Source organism: Neolamprologus multifasciatus, chromosome 6, assembly GCF_963576455.1.
Source record: "Neolamprologus multifasciatus chromosome 6, fNeoMul1.2, whole genome shotgun sequence".
Classification (NCBI taxonomy): domain Eukaryota; kingdom Metazoa; phylum Chordata; class Actinopteri; order Cichliformes; family Cichlidae; genus Neolamprologus; species Neolamprologus multifasciatus.
Genome location: NC_140444.1, coordinates 39,289,358 through 39,314,079, shown reverse-complemented (window position 1 = coordinate 39,314,079; position 24,722 = coordinate 39,289,358). Strand labels below are relative to the sequence as shown.

Below are 24,722 nucleotides of genomic sequence, written 5' to 3'. Positions count from 1 at the left end.
ATCACCACTGTTCATTTTAAAGCTCAGTTTTTAAACCCATACAATGTAGCTACAGCCCAGCCCATGCAGCAGTATATTAATGACGAACCTCGTATTGTGGATGGATTATCTCGGTGGTTCTCCTGACTGAAGTTTGGTCTGTTTACAGCAGGGGTGTCAAACTCATTTTAGCTCAGGGGCCACATGGAGAAAAGTCTATTCTCAAGTGGGCCGGACTGGTAAAATCATTGTATATATAACTTAAAAACAACAACTTCAGATTGTTTTCTTTGTTTTAATACGATCAACATAAAAATAAAGCTAGAGCCTGTGGACAGTATGTTCAAAATAGTACAGGCACAACATAGCTATTAATCATAAAACATCTCAAGTTATTTGAAAATTCTGAGGACAAAGAACACAAACACACAGTGCCTCAGTGATTCACAGAACTGTTTCACAGATCACAGAACTATATCAGGGTGTCACTTTGCAGGCAGCAATGTAGATAAATATAACAAAATCCTGTTCCTCAAACAAGTACAAGAACCACAGAACAGGTTAAATATATAAATCAAATATAATTAATTAGAAACAGTCTCACATCAACATAAAAGTATATAAACATAAAGCTGGAGCCTGAGGACAGTGTGTCCAAAAGCACAACATAGCTATTAATTACAAAACATCTCAAGTTATTTGAAAATTCTGAGGACAAAGATCACACAAGCACACAGTGCCTCAGTGATTCACAGAAGTATATCACAGATCACAGAACTACATCAGGGTGTCTCATGCAGCACTTTCAGTGGGGTTGCATAGTTTATTTGACTCCTGATACCTGGCATCTTTTAGCTTTCACCAGCTCATCAATATCATCCTGAGCGGCAGCTAACTTCAGGATGTGATTCAAGTGCCTGTGCGTGAGCCTTGAGCGCAGTTTTGTTTTATTTATGCTCATTACAGAGAAAACCTGCTCACAAAGATACGTGGTTCTGAACATGCACAACAGTTTTGCTGCGAGGGCTGTCAAGTTGGGGTAACCTGGCAAGAGATTCTGATAGAATGTGTTCAAGCCAGCTGCGGCAAATTTGCCCTTCAAATCCGAGTCACACTGCAAGTCTATTTTTTCAAGTTGGATCCTGACGGGCAGATCAAAGGGATTCACGGTGAACGGCGAGCAAAAAACGTTGAAGTCTTTCTCCAGTTCACCAAAAATCTGAAATCGTTGCTCAAACTCTAGTAACAGTCCCGTTAGTTTATCTTTAAACCGCTTCATATCTGCCACACTTTGGATCGTGCACACATTTTTCAGACAGGGGAAGTGAGCTGCATCACCACCAGCGAACTGCGTCTCCCACAATAACAGCTTCAACTTGAAAGAACGCTGTCATAATACTGCGTGACAACTTTGTTGCGTCCTTGCAGCTGTTTGTTCAAATTATTCAAGTGCTCTGTAACATCCACCATAAATGCAAGGTCCTGCATCCATTCGGCAGAATGAAATTCTAACACTGATTTGCCCTTTTCTTCCATAAACTGTTCAATTTCTTCTCGTAAATCAAAGAAACGCCTCAGCACAGCACCTCGGCTCAACCATCTTACCTCAGTGTGGTATGGCAGGCCATAGATGTGGTCTTTCTCTCTGAGAAGACTGTCAAACTGACGGTGATTGAGGCTTCTGGATCGGATGAAATTAACAGTTTGGATGACCACCTTCATGACGTTATCCATTTTCAGTGACTTGCAACACAAAGCCTCCTGGTGCAAAATACAGTGAAAAGTCCAAAAATCACATCCTCCATTTGCAGATTGCACTTTATCTCTGAACTTTCTTACAACGCCTGCTTTCCTCCCGATCATTGAGGGCGCACCATCTCTAGCCAGGCTGACAGCGCGGGACCAGTCCACTCCGACCCTGTCCAGCGCACCGACGAGTGCGGTGAAAATATCAGCTGCGGTCGTTGTATCTGTCATCGGTACCAACTCCACGAACTCCTCGGTGACGGTCAATGTATCATCAACTCCGCGGATGAAAATTGCCAGTTGTGCAACATCTGTAATGTCCGTGCCTTCATCAATTGCAACTGAAAACACAATAAATGACTATTTTTTTTTTTTTGCTTCAACTGGCTGTCCAAATCCGCTGAAAGATCAGAAATCCTGTCGGCAACTGTGTTTCTTGTCAGGCTGATATTTGCAAAGGCCTGGCGCTTTTCAGGGCACACAATCTCCGATGCCTTCATCATACATGTTTTTACAAATTTACCCTCACTAAATGGTTTTGAAGCTAGTGCAATTTCGTTAGCAATGAGGTAGCTAGCTTTCACTGCAGCATCACTGATGTCTGGGCTGTGAGTAAACACAGACTGCTGTTTCTTCAGACCCACCAACAGTTCATTCACCTTCTCTCTTCTCCGCTGTCCTTGAAAGTTGTCATATTTGTCGGCATGAAGACTCGCATAGTGGTGACGGAGGTTATATTCTTTCAGCACTGCAACATGCTGGGAACACACCAAACATACAGCTTTCCCATTCACTTCCGTGAATAAATAGGAGGATGACCATTTTTCTTGGAACACTGCACTCTGCATCCACTTTTCTCTTTTTTGACAGAGACATATTGGGGCAATGAGGGTGCCAAAGCACATCAGGTTTAAATTTCGTGGGCAAAACAAGTAGCTCACAATTGCTATTGCGCCATCCAATGGACACAATTGGAACAGCAGTTTCTTTATTGAAAAATTGCTGCTCATTTTTATACTTTACAAAATCATCTCACGGGCCGGATTAAACCCGTTTGCGGGCCTGATCCGGCCCGCAGGCCGTACGTTTGACACTCCTGGTTTACAGCATCCTGCCATGCGATTGCATTTGCCCCTAACCATTGGGAACCCTCACATTAACTTCCTATCGAGTGGAAAAAAGTCACCCGTTCGTTAGCGTTTGTCCCCCAGCTTTACTGCTTATGTTATGCTAACATAGCTTGTCGCGCTAGCGATCACATAGCACATCATTATATACCAGCTAGCCCAACTTCAGTAACCCTACAAACGTCACTGCTGTTTACTTTCCTGTCTTCATTTATGTTGGAAGTGATAGCAGAGCGGTACGTTTTAATTTGTTTAATAAATCTCTCAGTCAGAACATGGTATATTATATTTAGATGGAAGCTAGCGAGCTAACTCCCTGCTAACTTCTAATTCAGTTAAATGTCATAAATTCTGTTTTCATGGATGCCTGGATGTTAAACTTAATTGTTACACCTGGCAGAGCAGCAACACTAATCAAAAACAAAATGATAGTTTATTAAATTTTAATGAAATTTGCAGATTGTTTCGGTGAAGTGTAATAAACTCCTTGCTATCTAAAATATAACAGGACACCGGAGTAAATTCTCGAGCATCTCACACTTCTGATAATCAGTTGTCTGCTTGACATTTATTCAGCTGTGCAAAAACTATAACTTTGATCTCAGCCAAACCGATTTACTCAGGAACAAATAAAATACTACAAAAAGCCAAACAATAACATTTTTAAGTTATCTATGTGACTTATATATCATGTTTAACCTGAGTAGCGAAAGACAGCAGTGGGTTTGAAAACGAGTCCGGTGTTCTCACGGATCTAGTGAGCCTAGTCCCCGGCGAGCTATCGAGTTAGTGGGTAACAGACGTCTCCGAAAACGCCGGCGCGCTTTTGAAAATATGTGGTGTCTTGATAAACTGAGCAGATATTTGAGGTTTACACAGCTACATTCTCGCCTGAAAACATGTTAAACGTTTATTTTGTGACCCAGAAAGAATAATAAGAGTAATATTAAAACTAACTAGCTGCCGCCATTGTTGGAAACTGAGCTGGGCTGCGCTATGAATTCTGGGACACAGCTTCTTCTTCGGGGTTTAACGGCAGCTGGCATCCTTGTACATGCAGTGCTGCCATCTTCTGTTTCAGTCCGTTATTACACTCTTAAATCCTACTACTTATTCCTGCATCTTTTGGGATCTTACAAAGCTTCAAACGACGCGTCGACTATTAAATCAGTCGACGACGATTTTGATAGTCGACGTAATCGTGACTAGTCGACTAATTGTGGCAGCCGTAATGTTGGGTATGGAAGATTCCATAGGTCCTGCATGCTGTTCATGCAACCCCTTCCACTGGGGTTAGTTGCATAGTAGCGTTCCAACAGCACCATATTCTCATCTATTGCTCATTTGTGCCTTCTTGTTCCAGTAGTCCACTACTAATCAGGGTGTTTTAGTTCCCCAACACCTGACGTATACCTTGTTAATCCAGGTGACCACAGAGCCAGTATGGCTTCAGTTACCTCTCTCTCACACATATCTGAGGAAGGCTTGGTTAGCAATGGGAATCTAGCATGGGGCCCCTTACCGAATACAGTTGCCCTGGCTGGGAGTGGAACCCCCAACCTGAAGTTCCAAGGGCGATTAGTCAGTAAATGACACAGCAACAAATGATGCACAGCAATGCAACACCAATGTTACATATAATTGAGAACTTGGCTGCTTTGAGTGTCTCAAGGAGTTGACTATTGTTTATTGAACTCTTTACAAAACATGACCATGTCCAGGATTTTTTAAAACAATTAAAGCGAAAACACAAAGAGGGCAAAAGGAAACAAATATGATCCTTCAAATGGTAGTCCACTAGTCAGCGGGTGACAAAACAATGGCCGCATCAAGCTTTTATTTATACTTACATAAACAATGTAAATGTACAATAAATAAGGCTGTAGCATATACTGTGTATACTTACATGGGACAAACTTTCTGTATTTAACCCAGTTTTGTAGGCTAAGCACAATTGTCTTTTAATTCTACTCTCTTGAAAGCAATACTGCACTGCAATAAGGGATGACCTTCCATTAGTGGACATGATGCAGTTCTGAATAAAATATATTTTTTGTTCATATATATATATTGGTACTAATTGAGTTATATAGACTATATTGCCAAAAGTATTCATTCATCTGCCTTCGCACGCATATGAACTTAAGTGACAATACTTAATCAATAGGATTTAATAAGCTATTGGCCCAGCCTTTGCAGTTATAACAGCTTCAGCTCAGTCAAGTCCTGTTCTCACAGTGCCAAACCCAGACTCTTCAATCAGATTGCCAGATGGAGACATGTGATTCGTCACTCTCTAACCCTAACCCAGAGAACACGTCTCCACTGCTCTAGAGCCCAGTGACAGGATGCCTTACATCACCAAGCAGAATGCAAAGCATCAGACGCAGTGTTGTAAGGGTTGGCCATGAAAACCCAATCCATGAAGCAGGCACTGATCTTGACCTAATCTGAAAGTCCATATTAAGTTGAATTGACTCTGCAGAAAGTTGGCAACCTCTGAGCACCATGTGCTTCAGCATTCGCTGACCATGGTCTGTAATTTTCCATGGCCTAACACTTTGTGGCTTAGTTGCTGTTGTTCCCAATTGTTCTCAGAGGAAATTTCACAACTGGAAAAACTGTCCTTGTTCTATCACTATCACAGTACAACACTCGATTCAGTCCGCTCCTGAAAGTGACCCATTCATTCACAAATGTTTAGAGAAGCAGTGTGCATGCCTAGTTGCTTGATATTCTACACCTGTGGCCATGAAGGTCATTCAGGGATTTGGACAGGTAAGTGAATACTTTTGGTAATATACTGTATCTTTAAATCTCTCCATTTCTCTCTCTCTCTCTGTGTGTCTCACACACAACCCACACCTTTCCCTGCTCCACTTTGCTTGTTTCAGGATTTCTTTAATGTTAGACTCTCAAATAGGACAAAAAGAGGTGCCCGTGTCAGCTAGGATAGCAGAAATGCAGGGTTGTTAATATCAAAATCACACACACAGTCCCTTGTTCCTTGTAACAGATAATAAACAAAGTGCAGGTTATAATTGCGCTCCAGGATCTGTGGCGCCTGTTGCTGTAGGGATGTGTGTGTGTGCATGCATGTGTGTGTATTTGTGTGGACACGCTCTAGTGTATTATGGCATACTGATGGTCATTAAAATTAATGATGTGGGGCTGATGTCACCAAGTAAAAGAACTGTGTGCATGAGGATGTGAGGAATATATGGAAGTGAAATAGAAAGGCAGAAGAAAGATGATGTTTGAACTTAAGAACAATATAGAATATTGGACGGCACATTTTTAATATGCAAATGGGGTTTTTTTCTGTCACTAGAGGATTTATGGGACAATAAAGGGTAAAAAGGTCTTGTTTGTGAAAGGGAGAAAGAGAGAACACAGTGGGGTATTTGAGACACTCAAGCATAAATCATTTAACTAACTCTCTTCCCAAATAGACACTTGTGTCTGTTGGTTACTTAGACAGGGAGGGAAAGGGAGGAAAAGAAAGCGAATAGACTAAAACATCCAGTAGGGATGGAATATGAGTTTGGATGAAATAGAAAAGGAAAAGGAGTCAAACAAAAAAGGGCAGAGTATTATCTTTGGTAGATTTTCTGATGAATATTGCTAGCATTGCCCTGCTACATTAAAGAAGAAGAAGAAAATAAAGTGGATGCAGTGAGCTATACTAAAAGAAAGCAAAATTAAAAGAATGAAAATAGGCAACATCTGAGACCTAGAGGACACACAGTAAAGTGCAAAGCTCTGCTAGTGCAGAGTAATTCAATAGCTTGGAAATATGCAGTTTCTATTATGGTTTGTTTGTTTATAATTTGATTTTCCAACAAAATAGCACATGCTGTTAAGTGGACCAGTTTCAAACTCAACAAAGATACAATCTAAAAACCCCTGTACCACAACCTTCCATTAATACCCGTCCATTTTCTTCCGTTTATCCAGGTCTGTATCGTGGGGACAGCAGCCTAAGCAGAAAAGCCTACCGCTTCCTCTCTCCACCCATCGCCTCCAGCTTATTGGAGAGAAAACCAGGGCATTCCCAGGCCAGCTGAGAGAGGTAATCTCCCCCGAGTCTGCCACTTGGCTCTGCCTTGAAATTCTGTCCAGAAAAACTATAAACAGAATTGTGACAAATGGCAGCCCTGTCAGAGTTCAACACCTACTTGGAACAAGTCTGACTTGTTGCCAGCAATGTGGACCAAGCTCCTGCAAAGGTTGTTCAAGAACTGAATGGCTCATACAAAAGCACCCCCCAAACACACTCCGAGGCACGTGGTTGAAAGCCTTGAACAAGTCCACAAAACACATGTAGATTGGTTAGGCAAAATCCCACGCATCCTCAAATATTCTTGAGAAGATATAGAGTTCGTCCAGTGTTCCATGACCAGGACAAAACTGAATTGTAAACCTTCTTGGGGAGGCTGAGGAGTGTGATTCCTAGGAAACTGGAACACAGCTTGTGGTTTCTCTTCTTAACAATGTGAACCACCATCATAGTCTGCCATTCCAGAGTAACTGTCCCAGATTTCCACGTTATGTTGTTGAGGTGTGTCAACCAAGACAGTCACACACATCTAGACCCTTTAGCAACTCAGGGTGATCCTCTTCCAGGGGAGTTATTGATCCGCTGCTCAGGATGTCCCGTCATGTTTACTGTCCTGTCCATTATGATCGAACACGTGATTGTTAGTCCAATAACAGAACAGAACTTAGGTTCATATCAGGCACGTCATTCCTGTCAATCACACCCCTTTAGTTCTCACTGTGATTGTTCACATGAGTGCTGATATCACCAGATACCAGCTTAGAAACCAGATGGAGCACCCTTGGGCACTCCACTCAAAGAATCCAAAAAGGCTGAGTACTGTGAACTGTCATAAGTGGAAACAATAGTCAGGACCCATTCCCAGACCTGAAGATGAAGGGAAGCAACCCTCTCAACGTACTGGCAACAAGCCGAGAGGGACACAAGAATACTAAAACAAAATGTCCATCAAAGGCACAGGGGCACAGGGAAAAGTCCAAAACTCAGGTCAGGGGCCGGCGTGGGGGCCAATGGCTCCATAGTTCCGCAGTTCAGGGGGCCGACCCGGAGGACAGCAGCACAAGAGTCTAAACAGTTCAGGAGGCCGACGGTTCAGTAGTCCATGACTGAACAGTTCCGGCGACAAAGCAGTTCTGGAGGCCGGCCGCGGAGCCAGTGGTGGTGACGAAGCAGCTCCAAAGGCTGTCTGGGTGACTGCACAGGGGCGACTGAGCTAATGGTTCAGGTGCAAATGGAGCTGCTGGTGATGGAGCTAATGGTTCAGGTGCAAATGGAGCTGCTGGTGATGGAGCTAATGGCTGTGCTACAGGGAGCTGAGCAGGCAACACTGGGGACTGTGCTACAGGGAGCTGAGCAGGCAACACTGGGGACTGAGCTACAGACTGAAGTAAAGGTTGGTGGTTGTTGCAATGAAAGCTGCGATGGTGGTTGTAGTGGTTGTTGTAGCTGTTCTCCTGAGCCTCCAGAACATGGGAAAAACTGCTGGATGGGCTTAACTGAGCCGCCAGCGGAAAACAGAAATGGGTGCAGGCTCTTGCTGGGCACTAGCCACTCCCACCCGAGGAATGGGCACAGGTGCGTGAGTTGGCTGGAAAACTAAACAGTTCATATAAGGAGCGTGATCTGCAGTCTCTAACTCAGTTAGCTCAACAGCAGGTTGTCCATAATCACAATGCTCGGACTGAGTGAGTGAGAAACAGTCACAATCACTCACTGACAGGGCTTGCTCAGCAGCTGTGGGGTGATGGCGACGTGAGCGCCGCTTTCTCCGGGGAGTGGGAGAAGGCAGGCTGGGCTGCGAATCCTTCAGCAGGCCGGACTGAAGCTGCTGCTCTGGGTGGACGTGCACAGTAGAAACGAGGAAGTCCTGGATTAAAGGGTGGAGCGTGCCAAATAACCAGGGGAGTCCGGAAACCATTCACTGTAAACGGAGAGCTAACGCCTCCTGGTATTCCGTATTAGGCAGTGCAAACAACTCCTGGCAGAGAAACTGCGTAAATCATGTCCTCCTGGAGCTCAGCAGAGGGGTTGTGAGCTGGGTCCATTGTCTGGTCCTTCTGTCACAAAACGGCTGTGTGCAGGCAAGAGAAGGACCCAAACACAAACTCACAGAGACGAAAAGTAAACTCAAAAAACACAGCTTTATTGTCGGCGTGGTGGGACAAAAAATAACAATACAAAACTAAATTGGGAAAACTAAAGCGCAAGGTGACACAGGGAAAATCACACAGCTATAAGGGAGGACGCAACACTGAGAACAGGAAGACAGAGGACTTAAATACACACATGAGGTGATCAGGGGGAGTGGCAACACATGGGGAAACAGTTGACACACATGAACCTATCGACATCACAGGGGAAACTTAAAACTAAACACAATGAACACAGGAACACGGGACCTCTTTCAAAATAGAGCAGGAAACATAATGAAACGCAGACCTGACAGCATGAACTTATCAAAAGACATCCAGGCATGAAACACATGAAGGGCAAGAGAGACTTCCCATATGGAAAAGAAATAGTAAAAACTTGTAAAAGACTTGCATCAGATGTGGTCTACTTCATATAGTGAATCATATCAGGCTTATATGATTTACTCATGAAAGTGGACACTTTCTCATTACTTTCATATATTGTTGTCCAAAACATACAAGTTTCATTTATATAATTTTTCAATGGATCTTATATGTGTTTTCACTCTTGTATGCTTTTCATTCAAGTTTCACACAAGACAGATACAAACTTTATAAGATTTATATATATCTTTTCCATATGGGTTAACACAGGGGTTGAAAACACAAGGGGAAACTAATAAGCAAATGAACATGAGCTTAAACATACACTATAAACATCAAAATAAACTAAAACTCAAAACGCTGGGTCATAAGACCCAGGATCGTGACAAAAGGTGGTAAATTTAAATACCAACCATCAAAGCAATGGACTTTGCACAACAGAGGTAAAGAAGAGAGTTTAGGCAGAGTAAAATTCGTGGAGATAGTGAGTTGAGTGTATTATGCTTAATAGCATAAAAACTGTTGTGTTGTCATGCTAGCATTAGTCTTGGTTTGAAAGCACTACTGTGCTTTGTTGTACAGTGTGACTGCATACTATTAAGAAGGGCACACACATGGGGTTCCAGTCATATGTCATCATGGAAACTGAAGAATATTTTTTTAGCTTGCTGGTTTTGAAAACTATGTGAGATACTACTAAGCATTAAGTATGCCACCAGCTGCAGGCATGTCAAAGTGTCAATAAAAGCTCAGTACTGTACAGCTTGTACAAGTTCAAAATGTCAAGCCTTCAAGGAAGGCACTTCAGAGTGTCATGCTGTTTAGAAGGATTAGAGTGCTGTAATAGCAACACATAGTGTTTGAAAAAAAATGATCTCGGAATATTTCAAGGAATTGCTATTGTCTTAGATGGATTTACATATCACCAGTGTTGGGTAAGTTACTTTAAATTAGTAACTTAGTTACATTACTAGTTAACTCTATAAAAAGTAACTCAGTTACTTCAAGCTACTCCTTACTCAAAGTAACTAGTTACTAGGGAAAGTAACTTTGGTTTTACTCAGAATTCTCTTGTTAATGTGGTGCTTCCCTAACTGGATACCCAGCAAGATTACCAGTCTTCTAGCTTGCTTACATGTTAGCACTATCCTGCCAAAAGTGCTCTGTGCCACCTACCAACAGAAAGGAAAAAATAATGTGCATATTTCCACGAGAGAAATCCCACGCCTGGACCGTCGTCGACTACCGCCATGATTCTAGCCTACGTCACAGCGTCACGTGCGCTTTTTACATCCAACACAAAAACTGCAGTCGTGGTGCTTTCGATTGCTCTCAGAACTCAGAAATTCTTCCTTCCGAACGGGAAGATGTAGGTAACACCAGACTGCAGATGAGCTGCATACAGGGCTGGACTGGGACAAAAAATCAGCCCAGGCATTTTGACTAGAGACCGGGCGCCATTATAGGAAAAATCATAAAGCCTTTGAATGAAAACAAACGCTGTTGTGACAGTGTTATTTGTCTCTCAGAAACAGTTCATAACATCAACTCATTCATGTCACCTAAAAGGTAAACCTGTTTCTCCATCACCTGTTCAGCTCTGATGATCCAGTAAGGACATCTCCTGGTTTCATCTTCATGTTTCCCTCTCACCAGATATCCAAACCGACATCATGACCAGCAGCTTTACAGCTGTGGCTCCAGCAAACATCAGCTGATACTAGAAATTAATATTAAATAAATTATAACAACAGCTGAACAAGCTTAAACGTGCTGCTGTTGTTTAGCACGACATCCGCTGGTTTCCTCCTTCTGGCGCAAAGTGGGCGATAAACAAACGAGAGAGAAAAGCCGATCAGCTGATCATTGATCAGTTTCATGATTGAAGTAGAAACAGGAGAGAGCGAGGAAGAGAATAAGCGAAGAAGAGGCAGCTCACAGCGTGAAGACAGAGAATAACTGCAGCTTTGTGTCTTTTTCATTCTAGCTGAAGTCAAACTACGTTCCTTTTCACCTCAGTACGAACTGCATAATATTTTCTCTGAATACGAGACGATTCCGTTTTTTACGGGACGGTTGGCAACTCTACTAATTAACCTTGTGAATTAAATAAAGTTCAACATCAGTAACATCATAGCACCCACCCAGCTGTATATAAACTCCGTCATGCTAGCTCGTACGCAGTACGAGTTATTGTAACTGACTGTAAAAAGTCAGCACAATGAAAATAAACTCCACCTAAACTTGGTTTATATCTGACCCAGATAGACTGCAGGTCATAACTTCTTACCTGAAGTTCAGTTCACCTGACACTCGGACCGGTGGTCTCGGGTCTCTCCTTTCTCCTCCTGCCTCCCCTTTCCCTCATCCACCTGCTGGCCTCCACCACTTGCTAATGTTACTGAATCTGTGGAGCTCTGCGATGCCACCAGCAAACAGTTAAAGAGTTATTTTTACACATCTGCCAGCATCTGGCCAATCCACCACCTTTCATTGTTTACACCATTATGGAAAAAAAACAACAAAAAAACATCGGCATATCAAAACGAAAAATCACCATCGGCCCACCGAGTCCAGCTATGGCTGCATATGTGTTTGGTAGTAATTTCTTTTTGTAGCGCTAGCAAAACAGCCGTTTTCGAGGGCATTGCCACATTGGAATGCCGACTTCTCTGACGAGGCTAACCAGAACGCCGTTTACTCGACTGTGACATCATTCCCAGGTCTGTGTTCCGATTTTGGAGGCAAGTCAAATGCAACACACGAAGTAGCGAGTAACGACCGTATCTAAATCCCCGTAATGATTAATGCGTTCCTGATTTTGACATAATAACTAGTTACCCTGCTCGTTACCACAATAATAACATAGTTACTGTAATGTGTTACTTAATAACGCGTTAGTCCCTACAGTGCATATCACACACCACCAGTGTTGGGAAGGTTACTTTTAAAATGTATTCCACTACAGATTACAGATTACATGCCCCAAAATGTATTTTGTAACGTATTCCGTTACGTTACTCAAAGAGAGTAACGTATTCTGAATACTTTGGATTACCTATTATATAATCATGCTTTTTACAGCTACCTGAATGCACTACTGCTGTGTGATTTATTACTATTACTGAAGGTTACTTGCCATACCAACACCGACTAGATCTTTTAATCTTAATATAAATGAGTAACAGTAGGTGGACATTAGGGAAGGCTGCACTTTTTGCAGCGATCTCGTATAGAAAACTATTCTGCGCGTATATAAAACAGGTCAGCAGCTCCGAACCGTAGTAAAGGGACCTCTGGCTAATACATTGGGTTCATGTCGGGCTCGTAGCTTTACTTTGTCTCTCGCTAGCAAAGTTGACCCAGACAACAGAGAGAGGCGTTGAAAGGCTGCTCCAACAGAACTTATTGTTTCAGAGGAAAACACGAACACGGTGTACAGTCGAGTCTTAATAGCTTACTGACAACTGGGCTCGTCAGGCTCTCTTTTTGGCTGCAGTGGTTATTATTATATTTACATGCTTCCAGCTCCCGTTTCTGCTCGATGACAGCTCGTACTTTTCCACTCTCCTTTTTCTTCCTCCCTTGCTCACAGACACATAACGGGTATAGCAGTCCATTCTCCCTGCAGCACTACTCTGCCCATGATGCTACATTCTTTAAGATTATGCCTGTAACACTCTGCCTATTGCATTCATATTAAATCATTTTTGTGAATAATTTTTTAAAATATTTCTTCAAGTCATTATGCAGCCGCAAGTAGAGGTGACATGGGCCACGAGATTGAGACACAGACATTAGAGCCTCTTAATGCGTGTTTGTTTGGGGCGTGGACACCAAAAGTAGAGAGGGCATAGCCAAACATCAGGAAAAGACCGCCATGTAATCCATTTATTTCAACAAAGTAACTGTATTCTAAATACCACCATTTCAAACAGTAACTGTAACAGAATACAGTTACTCATATTTTGTATTTTAAATAGGTAACGGCGGTACATGTATTCCGTTACTCCCCAACACTGCACACCACAACATAAGCTGAAAGTGGATGTGACAGTCTGAGAGAGTAGAGAAGGGGAGAGCAAGAGAAACAAAAGAAAGAGCAGGTAAGACTCCAAATGGCTTCCTGACTTTTATGTCCAAACCCTAAAAAGGGTCTTTCCATCTTTGTCTTCATATCTTTCTACTGATGGGACACACACACACAAACACATGCCGCACTGGCTGTGCAATGGTAAAACACCTCTCCTAGTGATATTTGAAACACTTGACTTAACCTCTGGGATGTGGTGGTCTCTACTGAGCATGCACATACACATACACAGACCTTTGGAAAGAACAACTTAACCTCAGAGAGTTGATCCTCGCTAAAACCTACTAAAATATGGAAGACTTGGCTGGAGGAGGGGAGAGAGCAAGCAGTCACAAAGACTGGAAAGAGAAGGAGAAGTACTCCTGGTAGAGAGAGTGAATATTAGATAGCGAAAGACGAGGTCATAGAAAGGTCTGGGACATGTGCTGTGTCAGTGCCATTACATGATGGAAGAACTGCTGTCATACATCCAAAGGTGGAGAAGCATACAACTGAAATTCAAGTATGCCAAGAAATTCAATGACAGGTTATTTAAAACAATAATAATAATCATCATTATTATCATTACAATGAAGGTTTTTTCTATCTTTCTGAGACAGTTTTTTGAGTCTGAGTTTCTGAAAAACTGGACAGATGAATATTACGCTTGTTTCTTCAGAGAATATAATGGCGTTATTTTCTCTTTCATTATCAAGGTGTAGTTTTTATTAGATGTTCACTCTTTCACTCATTTAAAACGGGCTGTTCTTGCCAGGTCTGTTCTCTCAGGATACTCTGGCTTTCTTCCACAGTACAATGTCAATGTCAATTTTATTTCTATGGTGCTTTTAAAAGCAACAAATTAACCCAAGTGCTTCACAATTAAAGTGCTTCACAATTAAAGTGCTTCACAATTAGTTAATGAACAAGCGCAAACAATAACAAACAAAAACAGACAGAAAAGACATTAATAGATGAGGTAATGACAATATATTTAACATAAAAAGAAATAAAACAAACATAAAACAAACCTGATGGTACTCAAACTGAGCTTGAATTAAAAGCCAACGTAAAAAAGTGATTTTTAAGACATGTGTTCATACCTTCTAACACCTAAAAGACGTGCAGTAGCATTTTGGATCAGCTGCAAGTGATGAAGAGATGAGTGTCCATCAGAAGGCCCAAATAGAGAGAATTGCAGTAGCCCAATCTTGAGGTGATGAAGGCATGAATACGTTTTTCTAGGTCTTTAGGAGGAAAATAGGGCTTCGCTTTGGCAATTTCACATAACCAATGAAAGCTGGTATCTGCCACTGCGGACACTTGCTTCTCTAATTTAAAAGAGCTATCTATAAACACTCTTAAACACTTACTATTTCTTACAGTTTGGGAATGATGACAAGCAAGAGGACCGAGGGTATCAATTAACTTATCCAAAGGGGCATGACTTTCAAACACAATAACTTCAGTCTTATTTTCATTTACAAACGTGGAGTTAGTGTGGTTAGGTTAATTGGCGATTCCAAATTTCCCATCAGTGTGAATGAATGATTGTCTGTCGCGCTGTGTTATTCTTTAGTATTCATTAGTTATTGTTAATCTCTGGCCCTTTTTCACAGTGTGTCTTTTGTCCTGTCTTCCTACCCTCAAGCCCAACCAGTCGAGGCACATGGTTGCCCCTCCCTGAGCTTGGTTCAGGGGTTTTTCCTTTCCACTGTTACCAAGTGGTTATCCATCTGATTGTTGGGGTTTTCTCTGGATTATTATAGTGTCTTTACCTTATAATATAAAGCATCTTAAACCAAGTGTTGTTGTTGTGAATTAAACTGAGGCAAGTGAAGCCTGCCATGAAACTAAAAATTGAACTCAGGTGCATCCTGTTTCTACACCTATGGAGACCACCTGTGGTAAATTCAATTGATTGGACATGATGTGAAAAGGCACACACCTGTCTATAGTTCTTCCCATAGTTGACAGTGCACGTCAGAGCACAAACCAAGTCATGAAGTCTAAGGAATTGTCTGTAGACCTGTGAGACAGGATTTTCACGAGGCAAAGATCTGTGGCAACGTAGAGAACAATGTCTGCAACACTGAAGGTCGCAATGAGCACTCCATCATCTCTAAACCAAGAGTCTTCTTAGAGGCGGCCGAATTCGCGTTTGAACAATAGAAGGGCCTTAGTCTAGGAGGTGTCCAAGATCCCCATAGTGACTCTGACAAAGCTCCAGCATTGAGTGTGGTGAGAGGAGAACCTTCCAGAAGGCCAACCATTTCTGCAGCACTCCACCAATGAGGCTTTGTTGATTTGGTTGGTTTGGTGGGACCAGCACTCCAATACAGAAAGTATGGATGGGGTCTTTTTAAAAGAAGTCCTACTCTCTGATCCTGTAGGTCTCACTCAGTAGGCAGTGCAGAGCTTAGATGGAGCTGATGGGTGAAGGGACTTGTCCAGGTCGAACTACCTTTTTCCTCTAGGTGTCTAACCTGCTTTTCTCTGAGAACCCCTTGTCCCTGGTAGCCTTGCAGGTCAGGGAGATTTCTTGGCCACACTAGTCAATAGCAGCACCCTCTAGGTCAGTGCTCTTGGAATATAATTAATTTAGTGACTTGGAAAACATGCCCCCAGGTTCTGTTACTCCCAGAGGCTGGAGTACTTTTAAGAGCTATTCATACTAATATCCATTAATACTCAGATTTTTACCTCTACGGTTTCACAAAGGGTTTTGCTTAGTGAACAGGGTGCTGGGCTGGAGATGAAACCCTTGATGCATGTTAAGGAGCTTCCTTGTCTTGATGTCGGAGGCTTCTGTCTCCTTCTTTGACCAGCTTATTATCCCAGCAGGGTATCTGATGACCGACAGGGCGTAGGTGTTGACTGCCCAGATGTTGTTCTTTCATTCAGCTGGTTCAGTTCTTCATTCTACTTGGGGCTTAATATCCAATCTTGGGTGGAGGTGATGATATCTCCCCCCTAACCTGACATCCTGGCTCCCCCTTGCTATAGCATTTGTGTTATACCTCACAGATCTCCAGTTGTGATAGAAATTCCTTCTCAATAATGGAGCACTGAGCTATTAGTTGTTTCAGATTCCATAGGTCCCACGTCCTCTTCATGTAACCCCTTCTGCTGGGGTTACTTGCATAGGAGTGTTGCCCACTCTTCTTTTGCTATATCTACTGCTATGAATGTTTTTGGATTATGTATTATTTTTACACTGCATTATTCTTGTGTAATGTTTTCTTTGTTTTTGTATATTTAGCTCTTGTTGTTACATCTTTTGTTGCTTGTTTGTTTTTGTTTTTAGCCAGACATTATGATAAAGAAAGTGTGTCAGTATCAGTAAGTGGTTAATCAGCTATAAATTATTATTCCTCATTAGTGTGTATTAATACATTAATGTACAACGTGGTATCTTTTTTTTTTCATATTAAGTCCAACTAAGTGATTAAAAAGTATTTAGATGCACATTTTTATATAAACATTAAGATATAAACTCATTGTTTGTGAGTTTTTTAATAGTTTTTGTTATTTTCATATTGAACTTCATGGTTAAGTCAGGCTGTTGTTAGTTATTATTTTATGTGACCACATGCAACGTGAGGACTATTTTTGCCTTGTAAAGCAGAAATATATCAATACTCAAACAAGTATCAGCTATCTATTCAACAGAACAATGACACATAGCAGAAACAGATTCAGAACATACAAATATTTATTGCCAGATGCAAATAAAAACTCGCCTGAGGTTTGCAGAACACAAAAATGCAAGTAGGACCAAATTCTAAAAGTGAGAAAGATACTTTGAGCAGTGGGAGCCACAGGCTAGCTTTGCTTAAATATGCTTAGACTTTTTCATCTAAGATAACATTTTAATTAATTATTTTACAAGGATTCACAAACAAGTGTAAACACCATAAACAAAGTGACAAAAATATTAAACTTGTAAGTCAGAAAAATGTCTTTGGGATTTCTGTGCTTCATTCCTGAGTTTCAATTTTCCTCTGGTGTTTAGAGCGTTAGCTAACTTCAGCCAGAGAAGTCAACATCCAGTCAGGTTACGTTCCAAAGTGCTCCTCCATTAAACAAATAAAATCCCATATAATATACTGGGTCGTCATGTACTTTCATTTTGCCACAGAGGTTTGAAGAAGTAGATTAGCCGGCAAAAGTACACATAAGATAGCAAGTGGGGTGGTGCATCTATCAACCTCCAATACGAGGTTGTTTAATGTACCTTCTTCTGACCTCCAGATCAAGAACTATTTGGAAATGATGTCACCCATGCAGTATGACATAACCCACTCAGAAAAAAATTGACAGGAAAAAATGTCTAGAAAATGTTGAGAAAAAAATGTCCTTTTATATTTTGGTGGAGCAGTGAAAGAGCGCTGCTGCATTCAGAAGACAGCCCTCACTGTGTACTCAGACTAGCTAAGGTCACTTGTACTGTACCACTGCACCTTTGACTGTTCCCAGTAGTCTCATACGATCAAGAGAAAGTCAATCTGAAACGGTAAAGTCTTACTTTTCCCTGTACTATATATGTTTTTAGTGTAGGAGGTATGGAGAGTGCCATTTCTTTGGATGTCATCCAAAGATTACAGCATTAGAGGCTGAAAGTGCTATGACCTTACGCACTCTTTGAAAGCCCTTGAAAGCTTTTCAGTGGCAATCATCTCACCCTCAACAAGTGCTTAGCTAGAAACCTTTAAATTTCCTGTTAGGTCACCAACTGTGTTGGATGTCCGTGTTTGTGCATAATTGATTACATGCTCAAAGGTGTTCTTCTGTGCGCAGGGACGTGCACTGTGATACAATCATCTTTTTTCTATTAAACTAAAAAGAGAGACACAGCAAAATTTTCTACAGACTTGAAATAACAGTGAGACCCCAACATAGTTGTTAAAATGGGACAAAGAGTTTCAGGGGAATTTGCCATTTACAGTGATGCACTGTGGACAGCTTCCCTATGTGGACCTGAAATATTGAGTCCCCTGAGACATGTATGTTCTGCAGCACATGGAAGATTTATGACTATTTATGGTTGGCTTGGTATTTGAAAAAAACAAATGCTAAATACTGCAGTGATGCATTTAAAAGCAAGCTGGACTAACTAGACTACTAACAGTTTTGTGCTTTAACATCTTTCATTAGAAGAATTTGAGAATCACTAAACCTGAAGAGTAAAACACAAAAGAAAATCTCATTAATTTTCCTGTTGAATGTGCTATTGTGCATAAAAGTTAACGTGGATGTTGTCTGAAGCTATCCTTGATCTGTTCTGATGTAAATCTGATCTCCTAGTATAAAGCATATCAGTGCTATCTCCATTTGAATCATTGTAGGCTTAAACAAACTCGTCACTGAATGCACCATGCTTGACATCCTTACAGAAATCTTCATTTGAATCAGTGTAGACTTAGACAACCACTGAATGTGCCACGCTTGGAAAAAAGGCAGCAGGTTCGGTTTTATTAACGATGTGCTCTGGTCCCAGGGCAAGGACCCTCAGGTTGAAAAGAGTTAACAGAATTTGTTTCTGTTGTGAAAAACACTATAAAAGCCCACATGGAATCAGCACATGACATACTCTTTTATATTAAACAGGATTATTTTAAGGGCATGGCAAATTGTAGAATTCATTGTGCATTTTTTATTTAGTGGTGTGAAGTTATAAGAAACAAAAGTCGATTCACATTTACATTCATATTTCCCGAGGGTAACCAGTGACGATGAAAAACAAGAGCCTCTTGTACTGTTTATATAAGCGCTCGCTGTAGTGTTGCAGCAGTTAAAGGTTTGTTATGTACAAATTTAAAAAAATAATATTTCCTCTCTGATCTGGTATGCAGCCCCTCCGATGTAAAGTAAGAGAATAGGATTATGTTGAATACTTGTACGCACCAAATGATGTTTTGTTAGTGTAGAATATACAAGTCTCGCTGTTACAGAAGCTTGCACTAGATCTGCTTTGTAGTAACAAAATCCTAACAAAAGCGTAAAAAAACAAAAAAGAACAATAAATATTACTTTAGTATATCTTTTAAAAACTCATGTTTAACATCATAAATGCAGATAATGGAGCAAAGCCAGTTATTCTGTTCCCATCCAGGCGTCCATGCCAGTCAGCTCAGTGTTAGTCATATACAGACCGATTCCTAATAACTACACATATTTAGACATTTTAAATGGGCTGACAGGACAATAATATGCTGTTTTGTTTTTATAGCTTGTTGGATGTTGTTTGGTCTTTGGTAGGTTTTTCGACTGGAAAAAAGGAATGAATATTCAAAATTCAAAGATGTATATACAAACCCACGTGCAATATAAAAACTCCTGCTGCTACAGTTGAAAATGTACATACATTAATTTATAGGTGTGAATGTGGGGGTAATTTAGGGATTTTAATAATTTCTTTGAATTGGTTTTTTCCAGGGTGGAATGATTTTATACTGTATATGTTTAGTCTTTAAAAACCCAGCACACAAATATGAATTTTATTTTGGATTTTCTCTCATTCACACAGTTTCAAAAGCAGACGTGCATCCCAACTGTTATATGGTTAAATGCACTTTGATGAGATGCTTTTGGTAGCAATCAGTGAGCTTCTGCCATAAATGTGGCAGATATTTAGATTTCTGGTCTTTATGCAACTCTGTGCATTTTTAACATAAAATAACATTTTTCTTCCTCGTCTTAACTTGACGTAATATGCAATATTTTACAAACATGTGTGTTTGTGCATGAGTGTGTGTGTGTCCCAAGGTTGTGTGTGTATGTTTTTTTTATATGCAATGACTCCCAGCTTTTTTCTTTCTTTCCGATTCTTCCAACTTCTCCTGTTTGCTCAGTAGAAGAATCGGGGATTATTACACTGATCGAAACAACAAATATCTGGTGTGTCTGACACCACTTGACAGAAGTTTTACAACATTGTTCACTAACTAGGGCCAAAACATTGATTTTGCTTCTATAGTCAGTCGATATAGATGTTGTGTCTGTGGATTTATATCTTTCATGAGCTCTCCTGGTCAAATCTCACACCAAAGCAAACAAGCCACACGACACGTAGCCCCGCCTCTCTAATGAGTAATAAGGAACGGCTAACAGTAACAGACAGAGTGAAGGAAAGGCTGGACATACTGGGAATTTGGTTTTGTTTGCAAAGACGGATTTGATGATTTCATCCTGTAACTCTTTGAGTATAACTCTTTCCTACTCACTATTTATTCATCAAATTCATCCAGGTTATCAGTGAAGTAAAATTAGTCTATCATAAAATAAAGTAAAATTATACAGCAGTACAAAAATGTTCGTTCTCAAAGATAACAACAGAAAATTATTTTAGATGTTACGTTTGTCCAGACCTGGATTTATGGGTTTCAGGGTCAATGCAAACAGACGGTAAATGAATTCAGTCAAACATGGTTTTACTGTGTGACATTTAAATGTGTTTCATGTGTTTCATGGCTCGTGCTCACGTCGTACTTCATGAGCTGCTGTGAGCTCACTAACATTTTTAAATAGTGTAAAAGTGAAGTTAAAGGTTTTGCTGCTGTTCAGTCTTATTTCTGAGATAACACCAACGCACAATATCACCATTTACTTCATAAAGAAATGATGGATTTGTTCAGTGGCACCCACAGAACATCACTAACTGTGTGAGTCTAGTTAGGGCTCCGAGCACTGCGGCTCTCTGTTAGGTGTTTGTGGTGCCCTGCTGCTCACGGACTCTGAGTCCAGGCAAAGCACACACAAATTAGAAATCAGTTTTTCTTCTGAAAACACAACTTCCCTGTTGGGAGCACTGTTCCTGTTGCTTATCAGCGAGCACAGGGCCTGCTTTAGCACCATCTGCACCGGCAGGGGGTCAGTGTGTGAGAACATGCATCTGTGTGCATGCCCACACTGCAACCTTCTTCAGCATCATATCACCCCTGGCCCTGTCTGTCCTTGCATTTAGTCCCAGAATAACAAACATGGTTACTAAACACTTGTTTTACTGCTGCTCTTAATGGAGTACATCTTGTTTCCTTGTTATTATTCACTCATGTCTTTATTTCATCCTTTCTTTTCTGATATACATCAACATCGAGTGTCTTAGTAAAGAGCTAGCTACCATGTTCATCCTGAGTAGCATCAATGCTAAATTGTCCAACTGTCTGAAATGTCTCCATTCCCTTGAACGTCTCCTATTTTACTACTGCAGGATGTTTCACGTCTTATAAAGCCTTTTTTTCACCCATGTTTTATCCTCATTTAGCCAAAAGTCTCATGGCCTTAGATGTTAACACAGTGTAGCAGTCCTTTAATAGAATATAATAACATATTAGTTCACTGTGATGATGTCAGACAATAAGACGTTCCAACTCTGACACATCTCATGTGTTCTTAATTTTTAGTAATTATTTAGTTGTGATGTGTTGATTGGTCATTTCTAAGGAGAGCATTGTGACGCTTTCTTTCAGCCGTTGGACACCGAACAGTGACGTTCTTTGACGATACGGCGGCGTCAGCATATCTCAGCCTTTCTAGAGAATCTATAGAAGTGGTCATAGCTAACAATAGCTAACTAGCACTAATGTAAATAATAATGAGGCCCGGGGCCTTCGCATGTTTATTCCCTATTTAGCACAAAATGGATGCGTGGTTGGAGACGAGGCAGCATGCAATAGGTTTGGTCAGAGTAACATTAAAGAGTCGTGTGTGCGTGTGTGTGTGTGTGTGTGTGTGTGTGTGTGTGTGCGCCCCAAACTTCATTCAGTAACAAAGACACAAACTGCCCCCTACAGTGTGAGAGGAGGCCATGAAATAATACTAGACCAGGAGGGAGGGGTGAGCCGCTGTGACACAAAATGGCCGACTCGAGAGAGGATCTGGTATGAAATAGCATTTGTCAGGCAGACACTGGCTGTGTGGGGGGTGGAATTGTGTCCCTCCTGAGGTGCATCCACTACACTATCAAAAGGTGCGTGTGTTCATGACTTACTGCTGCCTCCAGTGCAGTTTACAACGTTTGTGTTTCAGAGAAAACTGTTGAATCTGACAAAATACTGCAGATGTAATAATGAGTGAAACAAAAGTCTTATTGTTGTTCGTTTGATGCCCCAGAGATATCCAGTTTGCTGTGTGCAAACTGTACTCAGGTGGCAGAGCGGATCAGCCACTAACCAGAAGGTCGGTGGTTCAATCCCAGGCTGCTCCAGTCTGCATGCCAAATGTCCTTGGGCAAGATACTAACCCCATGTTGCTCTCCGATGCATCCATCGGAGTGTGAATGTGTATGAATGTTAGATACTCAGCACTTAAGTTTAGAAGTGCTTGTGTGAATGGGTGTGATTGGGTGAATGAATTAGCTGTATAAAGCGCTTTGAGTGCTCGGACAGAGTAGAAAAGCGCTATATAAGAACCAGTCCATTTACCATTTACCATTTAACATCTGGAAACACTCTTACTGTGTGTGTGTCAAATGTACAGAAAACACACCTGGCTGACAGCGGTGGAGGGGCGGAGCATAAGCAGAGGAGCAGCACAGTGTTATAGATTAAGGCATGGATGTGGAATTTTCTCATGAATTCTTTCTTTTGTTTTTCCACATTTATTAACATTGTGAGTGGATTTGTTGTAAAAAAAAAAAAAAAAAAACTACCTGAAACTGAAACCAGATGTGTGGCCAAATCTTAAGTTAGAGCTTTGTCTCTCATGAAGGTTCCCTCAGAGTTGCATGAGCACGTCCTCGCATTTATACGGGCTTAAAACACTGATTGAACAAATATTGCTTCAAACAGTCGTCTTGCTGTTCCATTGCCAGTATTTCAGATTTTTCTGACCAACAACAAGTTAACCAAAGAAGGTTGGATGAAAGCAGAACACTCAGACTCACAGGGTGCACATAATCTGTGCACATTTTTAAACCTCTGCACACCTTAAACTCCACCAGTCCGTGGATACTCGTAGGTTTTGCCGACTGCGTCTGTGACTGCACCTACATTTCTCATGGAATATGAAATAGCTTCTGAAACTCTGTTGCAACAATGCCATGGAATACAATAAGACAGAGAGACAGTGCTTAGCCCTGGGGGTTCTGGCAGAGCTGGGTCTCCCCGTGGAGACTGGGCACCGCCCACAGAGTTTCCCATGACCATTCATTTTTAAGAGCTTTGAACATATCAGCTCATAAAGGCCAGGGGACAATATACATGACAAAACAGAGATGGGACACTGCTTTCCAACCACACAGCCTCACACTTTATGTTACCCATGCACATGTCTTGTAATATCTTGGCGATGGAAAGCGTTTTTTTTTAGTAAATGACACGAAACAAAGGACAAAATGTTTTTAATCTGCTTCTCGTTCTCTTGTGTGCACCCCTCTGTCACTGTGACTGGTTTTAGATACTTCTGCCTTTTCTTCTTCTTCTTTTAACTCGAGCTCTCTCTGTTCTCCAGGTGCTCGTCTTTGGTTTTGGACTCTGGGCTCTGTAACAATGACAGACGATCGCTCCGTGTGACATCTCAAGATCGTACCAGTAAGATTTTTGAGCTATTCTTCTTTGTCAGTCACTGTTTTTACTGATAACGTCACATTTTATATTCTCACCATGTGCAATTATTTGGTTTCTATTTAACTGCACAGGTTACAGTCAGCAGTCAGCATCACAGGTCCAAAATCACATTCGTTTATTTTTGTACAAATAAGAATAAAATCCGACTTTATTGGAGTCGACACTCAAAACCACACCATGAAAACAAAGTGTGGCGTTACACTAACATGGTAAATATGTCAGCTTATCTCAGGCCATACTCTTGAAATTATTAACTACTAATATCATTATTAATATTCATGACAGAGAGGTTCATGTATCGGCCAAATCTAAAATAATATCTCCTGTTTTAAAATAATCCATTCCTCCCAGCGTGCTCGTCACAGACAGCACGTTTTATTTAAAACAAGTCTGTGTTTTACTGGCAGACGAAGAAAAAACAAGTAAACAATCCTATATCTAAATGATTAACAGTATTTTTGTGCATTTCTTTTCTCCTTTCTTTCTTGAAAGGCCAGATTCTCAATAAAAGGGAGAGAAAGAAAAAGAACAAATAAAAGTTTTTGACAGTCATCCTCACAGACAACCAAAGATTAAATGCATCCACCCTGTCCTATTTTTCACAATTCACTAAGGGTACAATGCCACAGTGTGCGCAGTCTGTTTTTGTGTGCG

At 41.1% G+C, this 24,722-nt stretch overlaps 1 protein-coding gene and 1 long non-coding RNA gene across 6 annotated transcripts in view; one reads left to right on the top strand and one right to left on the bottom strand.

The window, feature by feature from the left end:
* The window catches only part of tenm3 (teneurin transmembrane protein 3), a 796,285-nt gene that overhangs the window by 386,468 nt on the left and 385,095 nt on the right, over positions 1-24,722 (top strand). For all 5 annotated transcript variants that reach the window (XM_085163562.1, XM_085163563.1, XM_085163566.1 and 2 more), the window contains 2 exons: positions 6,810-6,924; positions 23,953-24,032. The gene's annotated coding sequence lies outside the window, so the exon portion shown is untranslated. The remainder of the gene's footprint in view (positions 1-6,809; positions 6,925-23,952; positions 24,033-24,722) is intronic.
* Positions 1-24,722, bottom strand: part of LOC146517695 (uncharacterized) — a 244,901-nt gene that overhangs the window by 107,674 nt on the left and 112,505 nt on the right. The gene's annotated exons all lie outside the window — the stretch shown is intronic.